Genomic DNA, 15,609 nt, shown 5'->3' with positions numbered 1-15,609 from the left:
TTTAAATAAAACTATGAAGCTTTAAGAAATATATATTTTCTTTATAAACACAAGAGATTCTGCAGATGTTGGAAATCCAGAGCAACAAATGCAAAATGCTGGAGGAAGACCTGCAGCTCAGGCAGCATCTAGGGAGAGGAATAAACAGCCAACGTTTCGAGCTGAGGCCCTTCATCAGGAGTGGGACGGAAGAGGGGAAGATGTACAAGCTGGCAGGTGATAGGTGAAACCAGGCGAGGGAGTAAGTATGAAGGTGGGGGTGGGGGGAGAGGATAAAGTGAGAAGCTGGGATGTGATAGATGGAAAAGATAAGGGCTGAAAAAGAAGCAAGTGACAGGTGAAACCAGTGGGGGGAGGGGAGAAGGTGGGTGGATGTGGGGAGAGGTGTTGAAGTGAAAAGCTAGGAGGTGATAGATGAAAGATTTTTTTCCTCCTGCTGTGTACCACCTACCAAACGGAGATAAGACATGAGCTGGTGGTTATGTAATATGAGGCTGTAGGAAGCCATTAAGTTTCTGGATGAGAGATATGTGAAGGTGATAAACTGACAAAGCCTTCCTGGCCACTCTTCCTCTGCAAAGTCCAGCACTGAATGGCAGTGATAAAGCAGGAGAGAAGCCATAATTTTTTGGATCATGGATAAGTGGAAGTTGAAGTAGAACATCAGATGCTTGGTCCTGATTGCTACTGGGTGAGAGCACGAGGATGCTAAAGATTTGTAACTTAGCAGCAATATTAAAGGTGAAAGAATGAGAAACATTTGAGTCATAGACTTAAGCTGAGAGAACAATTATCTCTGAGATAGCAAGGTTGTTGGGCAGGAAATGAGTTATTAAGAATGAGGTATTAAATCGAAAGATATACCATGTCTAATTATATCTTTGTTGCATTTTGACATTAATTTGTACTCTCGCAACACAATATTAATAATAGATAGATCTGACCTGACTGCCATTTGGAGATTCCATTAAAGAAGTGCTTTTTCTCCTTCAGCAGCATGTGGCTCACCTTGTATTGTGGATTTAGCTTACTCAGCTGAACACAAAAATGAGAGGGATGTCAATCCTGTGCACTTGATCTCCACTCCAAGACTTTCTACTAAGTCCACTGGATAAGCACTGACATATTAAGGAGAAGAAATGAATGCACTTCACATGTGGCCCCTCAGCTTTTTACTGGGAATTATGATACTACACCCTAATTCATATGGAAATGCAGAAGACGTTATTTCACTTTAATTATTTTTTAATTAGTTGATCGTATTTTGAGTTCTCTTTTTTCTTTGTTTTAACTTAAGCTGTTTTGATCTATTTCTGTATTTTTTCAAATCCTCTGATTATGAATGATATTTAAAAGCAGCTCAAAGGCCTTTGACAGGAGTAAGCTGTCATTAGACCATATATATCTTAGACTTAACACCTGAAAAACAAAAGTCTTCCATCAAACTGCCTAAGAGAGCAATGCAAGCTTTCAATAATAAAGTTGATGGAAAATTTGGATTGCTTCCCATATCTCAGGAGTCACTGCAAACATGCAGACATTGATGTGAACCTTACCCTAGCCTTTTGTACAACAGCACATCCTTTGGTCATCAGAGTGATTGAAGATCAAGACTTCATAACCAGCACAAAACACATTATGTAATAACCTCAAGTATGATATTATCTGTAGATGCTGATGTCGAGTTATTTACTTACTGCCTGTAACGTCACTGGCTTTTAGGGCAGTAATGAAGATCCTCTAATTCTGGTAGTGTTCAATGTTTCCTTTATTGTCTCAGTAGCTTCCTCCCGGTTTTCACTACTGTCAGTCATGCAAGTCCTGGGCGGAGACACAGGAATACTATCACGCTCACTATTCTTCATTGCTGTTTCCATAACAGTTTTGTTTTAGCAGTCAGAGTTACGAGGCCTGAGCTGAACCTCTGAATCTGGAGGAAGGATGGACCACTCTTAGTCTGGCCTCTACCCTTTGACCTGTTTGGCATGGGTGACTACCAAAAGCCAAAGCATGAAGACTTGACTCCAGCCAACACAGCTCTCTGGGCCATTAAGGCATGAAAAGCCTCCAAACCACGACAAGGTTGTGGTCCTCTTGAAGGTGATGTTGAATTGCTTGTTTCTAAATCCAAGCATTGCTGGCAATTTAGAATAACAATAGACTCACTACTGATCCTTTAGGCAAACAGCTTCCTATCCAAACAATATTTATCTCTTGTCTCTTGTTGTTTATAAAATTTAGCAATCAATCAACTATATATCCAGATTCCAAAAAGCCGAATTCTTGCTCTGAACTGATGCTGCAATAGCTTTTTTAACAAATAGGAACAGAAAGTATATAGAAAAGAGCAAATATGAGAAAGTCAGTAGACTGTGTCTCCTGCTACTGAGTTCTGCGGCTGTAAGAGAATAATCTCAGACTCAAGATTGTACAGAAGTTCATCATGTCCAGCTTTGAATTCCAAATAGTTTTAATTCTAATTTACCTTCTCTGCCTAACCACTTGAGTGACAAGGTAGCATAGCAGTTAATACGTCGCCATACAGTGCCAGCAACTGGCGTTCAATTCCCCTAGCGTGGGCTTGTTGGTCTGGAAGAACCTGTTACTGTGCTGTATCTCTAAATTAAAATTTAAAAATTAGAATTGTTGGTTCTTCATAAAATATGATTTTTATTTAAGAAAAACATTTGTGGATCCTATGAATATAGTATATGAAAGTAAAGATATTACAGTAATTATAGGTGAACAGGAGAGGGAAAGAGGCATAACCAGCAGCTGCACAGCACTACATTTATCAGGCTCACACTCAGACATGATGCAAAAAGTCATTAAGTTCAAAAATTGTTAGCAGTCAGCTTGTGAGATGGGAGACAGCTTCCAAAATGAAGTGTGCATGTACGTTAATAACCAGGCAGCTGGATGAGATCATTTGATGCAAAGTAGTCACAGCGTTCAAGTGCTGGATGGAGCGTAAAAGAAAACAATCAAGCATAGGAAGCTTCTTTTCTCAAAGACCTGTGAGGTCTTTAAAGTGCGCTGTTCACGGCTAAACTGGATGTTGCAGCGTCCCAGATCGTGTGATGGCTGGCAGCCATGGTGCTTTCAAGATTTACTTTTGAAAAGAAAAAACAACTTTAATTTGGTATGAGAGAAATAGACAAACCAAGACAGACAGTCAGACGTAGAGAACATAGATTTGTTTCTTAGTCTCCATAGTTCTTCACCTTCATTTAAGACTCTGATCATTAAAAATCAACTTACTTCTTTACGAAGTCCAATCAATGCTTAAATCCAATTCATCAAACCTAATAAAACTGTGAATAATTTGACCACAACTTTCCCCTCACACACCAGTAAAAATATTTGAAGGTTCAATTGACTATACTGTGAATGGTACTTGTTGCCAACTCACATGTGCCAACTGACAATCAAATAAAATGAATGATCTCGTTGCCTACAAATGATAGATTATTAAATTATTCCAGCTGAATGTGACAATGCATCATAATACTCAACACTAACGGCAGTGTTATGGCCAATTGCGGTTTGAAAAATTGCAATGTTTGGTCAAGAACTAAGGAGTATTGTAGGGGAGTGACCAAATATGTACAGTAACTGTAAATGCATCAGTAGGCAGAGTACATGATTGAGGGAAGGCTGATGAATAGAGGGAGAGCATCAGTTAGGAAAGAAAATGTAAAGAGATTGAGAGTAAGAGAGAAAGAGGTGAGAGGAAGAAGAGACAGGGGAAAAGAGAATAGAGAGAGGGAAAGCAAACCAAGTGATGGGAGGGTCCTTAGATGAGGAAGAAAGGTATTGAAAAAGATGGGTATATGGTATCTGCAAATCAGGTAACATCTGTGAAGGCAGAGCAATAACAAACATTTTAGATCAATGACCATTTGGTTCTAATGAAGGATCCTGCATCATTAGCTCCCATTCTTCGTGAGCAACAGTAAATCCCATATTCACATTATTCCCACACAAAGCCCTGACACCATTGTTGTGCCATGCACATATGATATTGCTATGCCCATTGGAGATTTAATGCACAGCTATTGCACAACATGGACTTGATGAGGAAATCTTAAGGGAAAGAATAAACACAAGAGATTTTGCAGAGTAGAAATCCGGTGTAACTCACAAAAAAAATGCTGGAGGAACTCAGCAGGTCAGACAGTGCCCATGGAAAAGAATAAGCTGGCCAAGATCCTTCATAAGGACTCAAAAGGAAGTCAACATTTCGAGAGTCTCTTAAGATCATGGAACAATACTGTCATAAAGGGGCACTAGTAGTGGACCCAAATGCAAGACATGGACACTGAGGTATTCGGAACAGGACAAGGTTTATCAAGAAAGCAAGGGGAGTCAGGAAGAAAGGACGCTGGACATGGACACAGGCCCTGGACGAGACAAGGACACCGGGCCTGGGCTAGGACTAAGACTAGGATAGCGGGACCAGGACAAGGAACTTGGAACTAGGAGCCTGGGCTAGAACTCCAAGCCAGGGACTGGACAGGGACCCAGAACCTGGGTTTTGACTCTGGCTTGGACCCCGGATGTAGGCGAGGACAAGACGTGGCTACAGGACTTGACATGACTAGACTACAGGACTGGACATGGAATTCCTGCACAGGATGATGTACATGGACAGGACTAGAACACAAAGCCTTGACTTGGACTAGACGAGGTTCTTGGACATGGCTTGGACTAGACGAGGGACTCCTGGACAGGACGAGGGATCTTCAGCACTGGGCTGGGCGAGGCTCTTGGACTAGGTTTGACTCGGTTCTTGGACTCGGCTTGATTAGGCTCTTGGGTATGGAGCCGGGATCCTCCTAAGATGCAGGGCCGGATCCCTCCTAGGACGCAGGGCCGGGATGACTGCCAAGGATACTTCTGAGGTGACCGCCAATGAAACTGTCAGGGATTCGGATGGGGAGGGGACGGGAACAGTCCAGCAGCGAATCCTTGGTTTGCAGAGGTATTTATGGGCCAGCCCAAAACAAGAATCATGTGCCTCAATTAAGGCACCCAATGGAACAAGGGAAAACAGGAAAACCCAGAACAGCGATCGATGAACTGGACCGTGAACCGGAATGTGTATTTCACAGACCGGACCATGACAAATACAGCACAGTAACAGGCCCTTGTCCACAATGTTGTATTGAACCAAATAAATTAGTAATCAAATGACCAACTAACCTAATCCCCTCTGCCTACACAATGTACATATCCTTCTATATTCCTCATATTCATGTGCGTATCTAAACGTCTGTTAAAAGTCTCTAATGTGTCTATGTCTACCACCGCCCTAGGCAGCACATTCTAGGCACCCACCTCTTGTGTTTATGATTTGATGCTCCACTGCAAAGCCTCCTCAGGGTATGCCTGCCCTGAGGAAGTTTAACTCTGCTCTTCGATGGGAATTTATTGAGACCTTCTCTGCTGCTGTCCAGCACTTTGCATCTTCTGCCTTGCACTTCTTCCCCACTCCCCTCCCCTCTTATTCCAGCTTCTTCCTCCTTCCTTTCCTGCCCTAATGAAGGGTCTCAGCCTGAAATGTCAACTCTGTATTTTTCTCCACAGATGCTGCCTGACCTGCTGAATTCTTTCAGCATTTTGTGTGATAAAGAAAAGAAACCGGGCTGCTCAAACTAATTTACTGACTTATACTTTGTTGCAAAGTCCTCCATCAGGTCCTTCAGCATTGCCTTTATTCCCATGATGGATGTAGTTGCTAAACTGTTGTGCATCCCCAGGGAATCAAATGTATCAGCTTATCTACTTAGCTTATACCACGGTGGTATAACAGCTCACAGTTTTAAACGTAGACTAGGAGAAGTGATATTAGTGTAGAAACACTCAGCTCACAATGAGCCGGCCATTGCTATATCAGTATTCTCCTTGCAGATAAAAGCTTACCTCTGAAAGAGGAGTCCATTTCAGCATACGAGGCTGAATTGAAGAGATTGTCTGACTATTGTCAGTTCAAAGATGTGCTTAAAGATGCACTGTGAGCTCATCTAGCTTGTGGAATCTTACAAAAAGCATTCAAAAATGGCTCCTAACTAAAGCGCAGTTTACATTTAAATGAGCAGTTGAAATAGCTGTATCAATGGAAACAGGAGACAGAGATGTAACTAAGCTTCAGTCAGGAATGAAGGTTAGTGTGAACAAAATTATAACATTTTAACAGAAACTGGTCTAGCTGAACAAATTGTGTTACCATTGCGGCAGGGTCTCAGTTACACTCAACCAATGCAAATTTTAAAGGCAAAACTTGCAGAACATGCAGCAAAGTAGGACACATACAAAAAGCATATTGAGTAGACAAAAATAAATGGAGTGCACAGGGAAAAGATAAAGATAAACAGTGAAGCTGCAGTTTCAAAAAGATCACTAATCTGCATGCTATTGGTCAGAGTGACATAGCACCGGGTAGCCTTGAGATTTACAATGTGATAACTGATAAGTAATATGGCTTACACCAGAGTGAATGGCAATTAATTAAAAATGGAATCAGACATCGGCTTGGCTGTTTCAGTCATTCCACAAAATGAGCATGAGCAGCATTTCAAAGATACTAAACTGAAGCCTGTAGATATTCAACTGAGAATTTACACTGGAGAAAAGTTAACCCTTGTGAGAATGACATTTGTAACAGTGAAATACAACAACCAACAAGCCATATTGGGCTTGTATGTAGTAAAAACAGGAGGGCCAGCATTGTGGGATTGTGATTGGCTTTGACAACTACAACTTGATTAGAGATCTATCCACTATTTGCATACTATATTCCTTGTAATAGAGTCAACTGAAAGCAAATTAAGAAAGGTAGTGGATGATGTCACAACTGCCTCCATACTGTACACCATGAGCCATTGCCTAACAGAGCATAAGCAGGTGTTGGTGCCAACCTCTGTACCTTTGATTGGAAAGCATCTTGGACCAAGGAAGGACAATGCTGCTGAGAGGAACGTGATGGTGATGAAAGCAACAGCCTTGCGGGCAACATATCTGATAAAGCTTCTGATATGTTAATCAGGCAAATCTCTTACTTGTGAAATGTGGCTTGGTTTTAAGCTGGAAGAGAGTTCAAGGAGCTTCAGGAAATTCGGCTTTTGTGAGTATAAAAAATCAGAATCTACTCTGCTTATTAAGAATATTGCATGAACTTCAAGTGGGAGACCGTAAAAGTAGATGCAAATACCAAAGCCCAGCTGGCTGAGTGGGAAGCCGAAAAAGGGGAGTCAATGGAGCTAGAAAAACAGAAGATAAATCAGATGATGTCGTGGATGAGGAAACCAAGAGGAGAGATCAGATTGTAAAGGGAGCGATAGAAGAATTAATAAGAGAATTCTCCAGTGAACTAAATGCACCTTCCCAAGATTAGTATGCACAAACAAGAAGAAGAAAAGGGAAAAGAAAGAGAGAGAAAGAATCCCAGACCGTTAGAGAAGCAAGGATCGAAGCGGGTCCAGAGAGAAAAGCCGAGAAGAGAGGTGTCCAGATCTGTCAGAACTATTTCCTGCCATCTCAGTCAACTCCTACAAACACCACAGAGGAGGCCCCAGAACCAGTGATTGTTTTTACAGCCACAAGTCTCACCTGCCAAGCAGAGTGATCCCTCTAGTCAGGAAAGAAATTGTTCCACAAGAGTAAGAAATCCTTCACAGCAATTAAATCTTCAGGCCTGAATGGGACAATTTAAAATGTATTATGCTGTGGATGTCCGTATAGTAGTTGTATTATGTAGTATTCTGTGTATGTAGTTGACATGCATTCTCTGTTGAGTTGGAGATTATAGCTAAGCAAGGAGGTGTATTGTGTGCTTAATATTTCAGCAATATTTCAGTAATATTGTAAATATACTGTTTGATTCAGCATTCTGTGTTGTTCACGTAAAGTATTGTGGGTTTTCTGTAAAAGTATGTAAATGGCATATGTTGTCAAGCCACCATGTGATAAGTTTGAGCCTTGTTTAAACTTAAAGCTTAGTGTTGTGCACGTGGCCAAGGGGTTAAGGCGTTCGTCTAGTGATCTGAATGTCGCTGGTTCGAACCTCAGCTGTGGCAGTGTGTTTGTGTCCTTGAGCAAGACACTTAACCACACATTGCTCTAGTATCTGTGCGAGGAGTGGCGCCCCACACAGACTTCCAATCTGCGCCTTGCAAGGCATGAAAATGCCCGACGCAGGCCTCTCATGGTCTGAGTCAACGTTCCCTCCCCTCCCCCTTCCCTCCTAAGGTAAAAATGAAGTTATTTTGTAATTTCCTGCTTTGAAATTACAGAACATAACAATTTACAAAAGTCAAGGCATTTCTGTCTCTACTTGGTTCCTCAAACATCACACCCATTCTGCTTAATTTCAGTCTACAAGCCCATTAACTCTCATTTTATAATTAAAAATATTAAATGTGGAAGAAAATAACAAGTCTTACTCAAGCTATAGGCAAGCTCTGCCAGAAATAAACCAGAGATGCAGCTTAAAACATATCACATCTGTGCCACATATTCTGTTGGGGCTGCCACAATACCCACCACTCTCCACAGCACACATTTTACCTGACATGGCTGCTGCAATTGGGAGCTTGCACATACACCGAGGAGACCGGGTTGATCTTAAATAGAACACCAGGCCTTTGAAGCAAGAAGGAAATCTGCTGAAGTATGTGTTTAAGGGCCAGTTGGCTATGACCATGAAATCTTCTTCAATGGGCTAGATGTCTCTGATGTTGCAGATAAAAATTTCTGCCCTCTTTGAGGTTAGAGGGAAGGTTTCTCTTGCCTGTTGTCTCTTCAAGTATCCATGAACAGGATGGAACTGGACTCTCTCACGGTGGTGTCTGAAAAGAGGATGCTGTCTAAGTTGCATGCCATCTTGGTCAATGTCCCCCATCCACTACATAATGTACTGGGTGGGCACAGGAGTACATTCAGCCAGAGACTCATTCCACCGAGATGCAGCACGGAGCGTCATAGGAAGTCATTCCTGCCCGTGGCCATCAAACTTTACAACTCCTCCCTTGGAGGGTCAGACACCCTGAGCCAATAGGCTGGTCCTGGACTTATTTCATAATTTACTGGCATAAATTACATATTACTATTTAGCTATTTATGGTTCTATTACTATTTATTATTTATGGTGCAACTGTAACAAAAACCAATTTCCCCCGGGATCAATAAAGTATGACTATGACTATGACTATATCTAGTGTAGAAATCGTGCTGTCTACTTTTATGTTCTGTCCACAAGTCCTTGCAAAAGAACCCTGTTACCCATTGAGAACCGTGGCCTTAAGAGCTCCCCCATGGTAGAAGATGAAGCTTGATAAGGCTTTTGAATGTGTTTGAATTGACTATTCTAACCACACTCAAATTGCCTGTGCAACGTAATCTCTCACTCAGAGCCTGGAAGAAACTGGCTATGTATTTATATATATTGGCTATGTATTTGTATATATTAGCTATGTAGTAGTAGTAGTGCCCTCAAGTTGACTTTGACCTTCTCCTAACGGTTTGTTTGGGATGTTAGGGAGGAGTCCCTTAATGGAAAATGCCTGTGCATGACTTTGTTTAATGTAGGGGGGCTGATTCACGGGCAGCTACCACATGGTCTTTGACCGATCGGGGTCAGGGTCCGGTGGTGTGGGGTGCAAGGCGACTGGGGACACGTCACTGCTGCAGCCTTTCTCTACGTTCACTGCCTTTGGATGTGATACCATCTTCCACCAGCTCCACCACTGAGGTCTTGATTGAATCACTCTTTGTCTGGAGCATCCCCTTGACCATACTCGGAGTTAAGTGCCAGAAGGCTAAACCTCCAGACAGCATCACTCTCAGGGTTTGGGGAACTCACAAGCTTCTCTGCCCAACAAGGTGACAATCCTCAGGGAGGATTAACTATGTATGTATTAGTGTGTATTTACAGTCTATCTGCAATAGGATTTCAGAACAGGAAATTTTACTTCTGTTTTTATATCTGCATTTCACAGTGGTTTCAGTCACAGATTCAGTTTAATCAAGATAAAACAAAGTCATTTTACATTCTTGATAACCCCTTACTAGAATAGGTGATCTATAAGGATCCTGTCTTTGAACTTTCCACAAGTAGTTTCCGTAGCACTGTGTAAACTGCTCAACTCTGATTTTATATATTTCAATAAGGATGTGTATTCTCAAACTTAGCTGGAGTCTAGGTTCTTTGAATTATGTGTTGAAAAGGCAGTGAGGCTTGTGAATGCAACAAAAGAATTAATTCGCTGGTCCCCAGCCCAAATTTCTTGATTGGACAGACTTTCTGGCCGACCCTTGCTGCAGGAGGTGATGTTGTTTTTGACTTGGATCATTGACAGTGCAGCTTCAAGTGGCCATTTCAATCATTTAACCAAACACTAATGGCTATAATAATTACTTTTCCATTAGCAATGGCACTTTGCAGTTCAGAATAATGAAAATGCAAGCCAATTAGCTTAATATTCCAAACTATTTTTATGATGAAATTCCTACCTATTTGGGCAAACACAGTAGTGTTAGTCTTTAATGATTAATGCCAAAGGCAGCATTTCTTCATCCAAAATCATTTGAACAAACTATGATCTCCATTCTTCTTACCAACAAAGATCAAAACCAATGATACCAACGTTTCTTTGTGAAGGCAAAACAACCAATATATTTATTGGAACAAAGTGGATCTAATCACTGAGAACATACACGTGATTTTAATTCTACAATGTATATTTATTGCTTTCACAATGTCTCCATATTTCATGCTCTCATATACGGGAGTTGGAATTATAAGGCAACCAACTGGTAAAGCAAGCAAAAACAAAACTCTCTAAATCACTCTCAATGTCTCAGCATATGTTCTTGGCCATTAAGTCCTGTCAACTCCCTCTCCATTCTCACAATATCTGTTCCAGTGAGTCTTAGGCACGTGCACTTACATAATCACAGACATCAGAAAGTAGACCTTTGTATAAGTGACTTGAATGTCTGAAGTCAATGCTTTATTTAACACATTTTGTCAGAGATGGAAGGAAGAGATATGGCTCTGACACATAGTCAGATGCTTAGAATAAAAGTACAGATACAGATTAGTAAATTCTTCTAACTTGCCTTTTTAAAGTCTGCACTACAAGTGTTAATGAATGCTCCAAGTGTATTGCTTTATCACTGATATACTTACCATGCCCTCTTCTCATTCCCACCATCAGGAAAGAGGTACAGGAGCCTGAAGACTCAGAACATTTTCGGTACAGCTTCTTCCCCTTCCAAACAGACCATGAACCCATGAGCACGACCTCAGTATTCCTCTTTTGCATTATTTATTTATTTTTATTAAACGCTATAGTAATATATTTTGCCTACACTGTACAGCTGCCACAAAACAACAAATTTCACGATTTAAGTATGCCAGTAACATAGCATCTATTCTGATTCTGATTCATGCCCAGGGTATAAATGCCATGAAAATGAGCTTTTCGCAACAGCAGCACAAACTTGACAAACCTAAACTAACATGAACTCAAATTAATATAAATTACCATAAATTACAAAATAATATAACAATATAACCACCAATAAGACATCTAGAATATTCAATGCAGTAATTCACGAAGATTTCTTTGTTCCCCTAAGCTCAGGTTCATGGGAACACCATCAAGTCACACATCGTCCTCAGCTTTTCTTCATCACCATTTGGACAAAATACTACAACTCCCTCTTTGACAACACAACACAACACAGTAGTCACAGCAGTCCTCCGATATGAGTCCTACCATTGCTGAAGATGACAGCAAACCATTTGTTTCCTAAGAACAATTAAGGATGGGCAATGTGCACAGCCTTAAAACAGCAATTCTCACATCCATGAAGTATATGTGATGACTGAAGGTGAGAAGCTGACAGGTAGATTCCTTTATTGTAATCAGCGTGTTATTAACAAAATACAACAGGCCAAAGGTTTTGTTGAACAAGTTTGTAATTTGCAGGTAATATTTACAAGATTTTAAATGCTATATTTAAAAGAAAACATTTGTGCACATTTTTCCGATCATAACTATTTGTAATAACAAGTGCCACAGGATGAGGTATCACTCTATAATACAGATATTAACTTGCTGTATGCATACGGCCACAGATTGCCATGTTTTGAATTCTGCTTACTGTAACATATTGTGTGGAATGCTGATTAATATGCAGTGAACCATATGGTATACCAAGTCTTCTTGCTTAGAGATGCCAGACGCCCAGAGAGCATGATAACATTGTCCTGGAATGAAAGTTGGAATGCTAATGAAATTGCTGCACAAACCCAGTTTGTGGTGGTTTACATTTTACTCATTGGACCTTTCTCAACAGCAACACCATGTTGTGAGAGGAATATTTTCTGCTCCGAAATTAGTAACACCAAACATGGTGGGCAGAGCAAACTCTGGACTCACCATGATTTTTTTTACCCATGTTTTCAAGGCATTCAAGTTATTACAAAGTAGTAGCTGATAACTGTGACAGATTCAGTAACCAGCACTACCTTGGGTTGCATCCATTTGACCAAATGATCTTTCACTCTTTTTTAAAACAACATTGAACTTTTAAGCATATTTAAAAAAACAAAGCAGTGTGAAGTAATCTCAGTTATTCAACTTTATTTATATTTTGCCAATGAAGCCATTTTCACTAGTCCTGTGTTTCTTCATACAAGACATTTCATTCAGCCTGTGACAATCTTCTATTTTAAAGTAAACTTTTTAAAAAATTAATTATTGAATAATAAATGTGATGCAAAAGATTTTCATCCAATTCCAAAAGTACAAGAAACGTACAAGAAACGATGCACAGTATCAATGCCAAAGGGGACCTCAGATGAATAAACAAAACAATTGGATAGTTTGAGGTATATAGATGCACATTCCAATGCATTAAGAAGTACAAAGGACAGTGAAGTTTGCTGAACATACAATTCTGGAAATGCTAAGAGGATAGAGAGAAACTTTGCAAAGTCTTTTTTTAGATCATTTTGTGTGTTATGCAGGATTCATGATACAGTGCACTGCTTGACTGGTAGATTAAAATGGCTCTTCTTACCCCATGTGTTTTTTATGCATGTTCTGGGATGACATTATTAAACACATATGTAAATAATTTGGCAGTATCTTTAAGCCAAGAACAAACCCAAAATTTATGCACTAGAAACCAGACAAGGTCAGATTATTCAGATTTTTCCTTCACCCTCACAACGATTTCTCCATCTCTCCTGAATATGATGTTGTCTTGAGTATCAGTTCTCCTCCAGTGTATTATCCAGTTGACCACTGTCCATGTGTTAACCACAAGACCTCAAAGAGTTGCTGGGTCAGATAGTACAGACTTAATCTTGTTGTTCAAAGTATCTACACATGTTCACTTACTGAAAAGAATGGAAAGCCTCACTGTCCTCTCAAACCCAAAGATGCTGTTGACTATTGACATTGCTTCTACTGGGTGATTGAGACCAATTAACTCATCAGAGAACATTAACACATTAGTGCATCCATAGATTTTTCACTGAAAATTTAGCAGTCAAAGTATATATAAAGCAGTTGCCTTTACTGGTAGCCTATAGCATCTGGGAAAAAAAGTCAAAACATATCTAAAGAAGTTGTGAATTTACTTGTAGTCTATAATCACTGGAAGGAGATATATCTTTGGAATGTAGCCTGATGGAAGAAGTCTGGGATTTACTGGTTGGAGAATGTGGGGTTAAAGTTCAGCCAGAGTCTAATAAGTGATAAGGACTTGATAGCTGTGAAATCAGCATTGGAGGGGAGTAATATTTGTTTCCAAGAGGCAAAAGTTATTGTGGAAGATGACCATACAGACATTATTCTTGATGTCTGAGTTGGTGAAATTTCTGGCTGAGCTACACTTTGGTGCCAGATAATTCGATGATGTGGAATTGGTTAGAGAATCATGGATGGAAGGGAGCCAGAAAGCAGAATTAGCAGCATAAACCTCACATCTTAAAGTACAGAAAGAGGAATCAAAGCTCAAAGTAAATTTATTATCTGAGGATTTATTTATTATTAATTTATTATAACATATCCTGAGGTTCATTTTCTTGCAGACATTCACAATAGAACAAAGAAATACAATAGGATCAATAAAACCTACACACAGAGATTGACAAACAAACAATATGCAAAAGAAGAAAATCTGCAAATACAAAAAGAGGACAAATGAGTAAATAAATAATACTGAGAACTTGGGTTGTAGAGCCCTTGAAAGTAACTCCATAGGTTGTGGAATCAGTTCAGCGCTGAGGTGAGTGAAGTTATCCACACTGACCTGTTGGCAACATTGAACCAATGGAGCTGATGCATCTGTGATTGGGCCAGTAGAAATCGAACAGCAGAGAGCCATGACCAAGTGCTTGGCCATGAAGGAGAGACGTGGTCAAGCAGAATTAGGAAGCTCAGAGCACCACAGTCACACAGAATGATCTACTTTAATGGAAGAAAAGGCAATGGGAATCACACAGATGTGATTATTCCATACCTAGTGACCAATTGAATACTGAACATTGGCAACTCGAAAAGTCACTTTTGGCAGGTAAGGGGAACAGAACAGACCCAAGCTTTCCATCTGGAAGTGATAAGAATGGCCAGTGAGAGGAAATTATGTAAAAGTGGCATCAAAATACAAATAACCTCTGTAAATCATGAAAGATGTATTTTATTTTCATAACAGCTTTAATAAAAAATCAATCCATAATGATTCCCTTAAGGCCTTGAGAAAGGCAGATAAAGCCAGATTTGAGAGAACTTTTACAGCTAAGTAGTCGTGTTCGTTATGTTTTCAATAAATCCAATTTAGTGAATATAATTTCCATTGTATTTTTCCAACACTTGCATCCATTACTTTATGTACAATTGAGAGGCCTGATTAATCTTCCAGATTGGAGAACATCAGTAAATTTGTCATGAACTGATTAAAGCATTTCCTTTTCAGCCTAATTCCAACATGGAGAAGGTCTAATTATTACTCCCAGAGGAAATTTACAAATACGTTGCCAGGACTTCAAAGTTCAAAGTTCAAAGTTCAAAGTAAATTTATTATCAAAGTCCGTATATGTCACCATATACAATCCTGAGATTAGTTTTCTTGGTGGCATACACAGTAAATCCAAGAAACATAATGGAATCAGTGAAAGACTGCACCCAACAGGATGGACAAACAACCAATGTGCAAATGACAACAAACTGTGCAAAAAGAAAAAATGAAATAATAATAATAAATAAATAAGCAATAACTACTGAGAATATCAGATGAAGAGTCCATACGTTGTGGAAACAGTTCAGTGATGGGGCGAATGAAGTTATCCCCACTAGTTCAAGAGCCTAATGGTTGACGGTAATAACTCTTCCAGAACTTGGTGGTGTGGGTCCTGTGGCTTCTGTACTTTCTTCCTGACAGCAGCAGCAGGAAGAGAGAATGGCTTGAGTGGTGGGGGTCCTTGGTGATGAATGCAGCTTTCCTGCAACAGCACTCCATGTAGACGTACTCAATGATGGGGAGGGCTTTACCTGTGATGGACTCAGCTGTATCCATTAATTTTTGTCAGCT

The sequence above is a fragment of the Mobula hypostoma genome, chromosome 10, assembly GCF_963921235.1.
Source record: "Mobula hypostoma chromosome 10, sMobHyp1.1, whole genome shotgun sequence".
NCBI lineage: Eukaryota > Metazoa > Chordata > Chondrichthyes > Myliobatiformes > Myliobatidae > Mobula > Mobula hypostoma.
The sequence above is the reverse complement of the archived record's forward strand: the minus strand, read 5'-3'. Positions refer to the sequence as shown.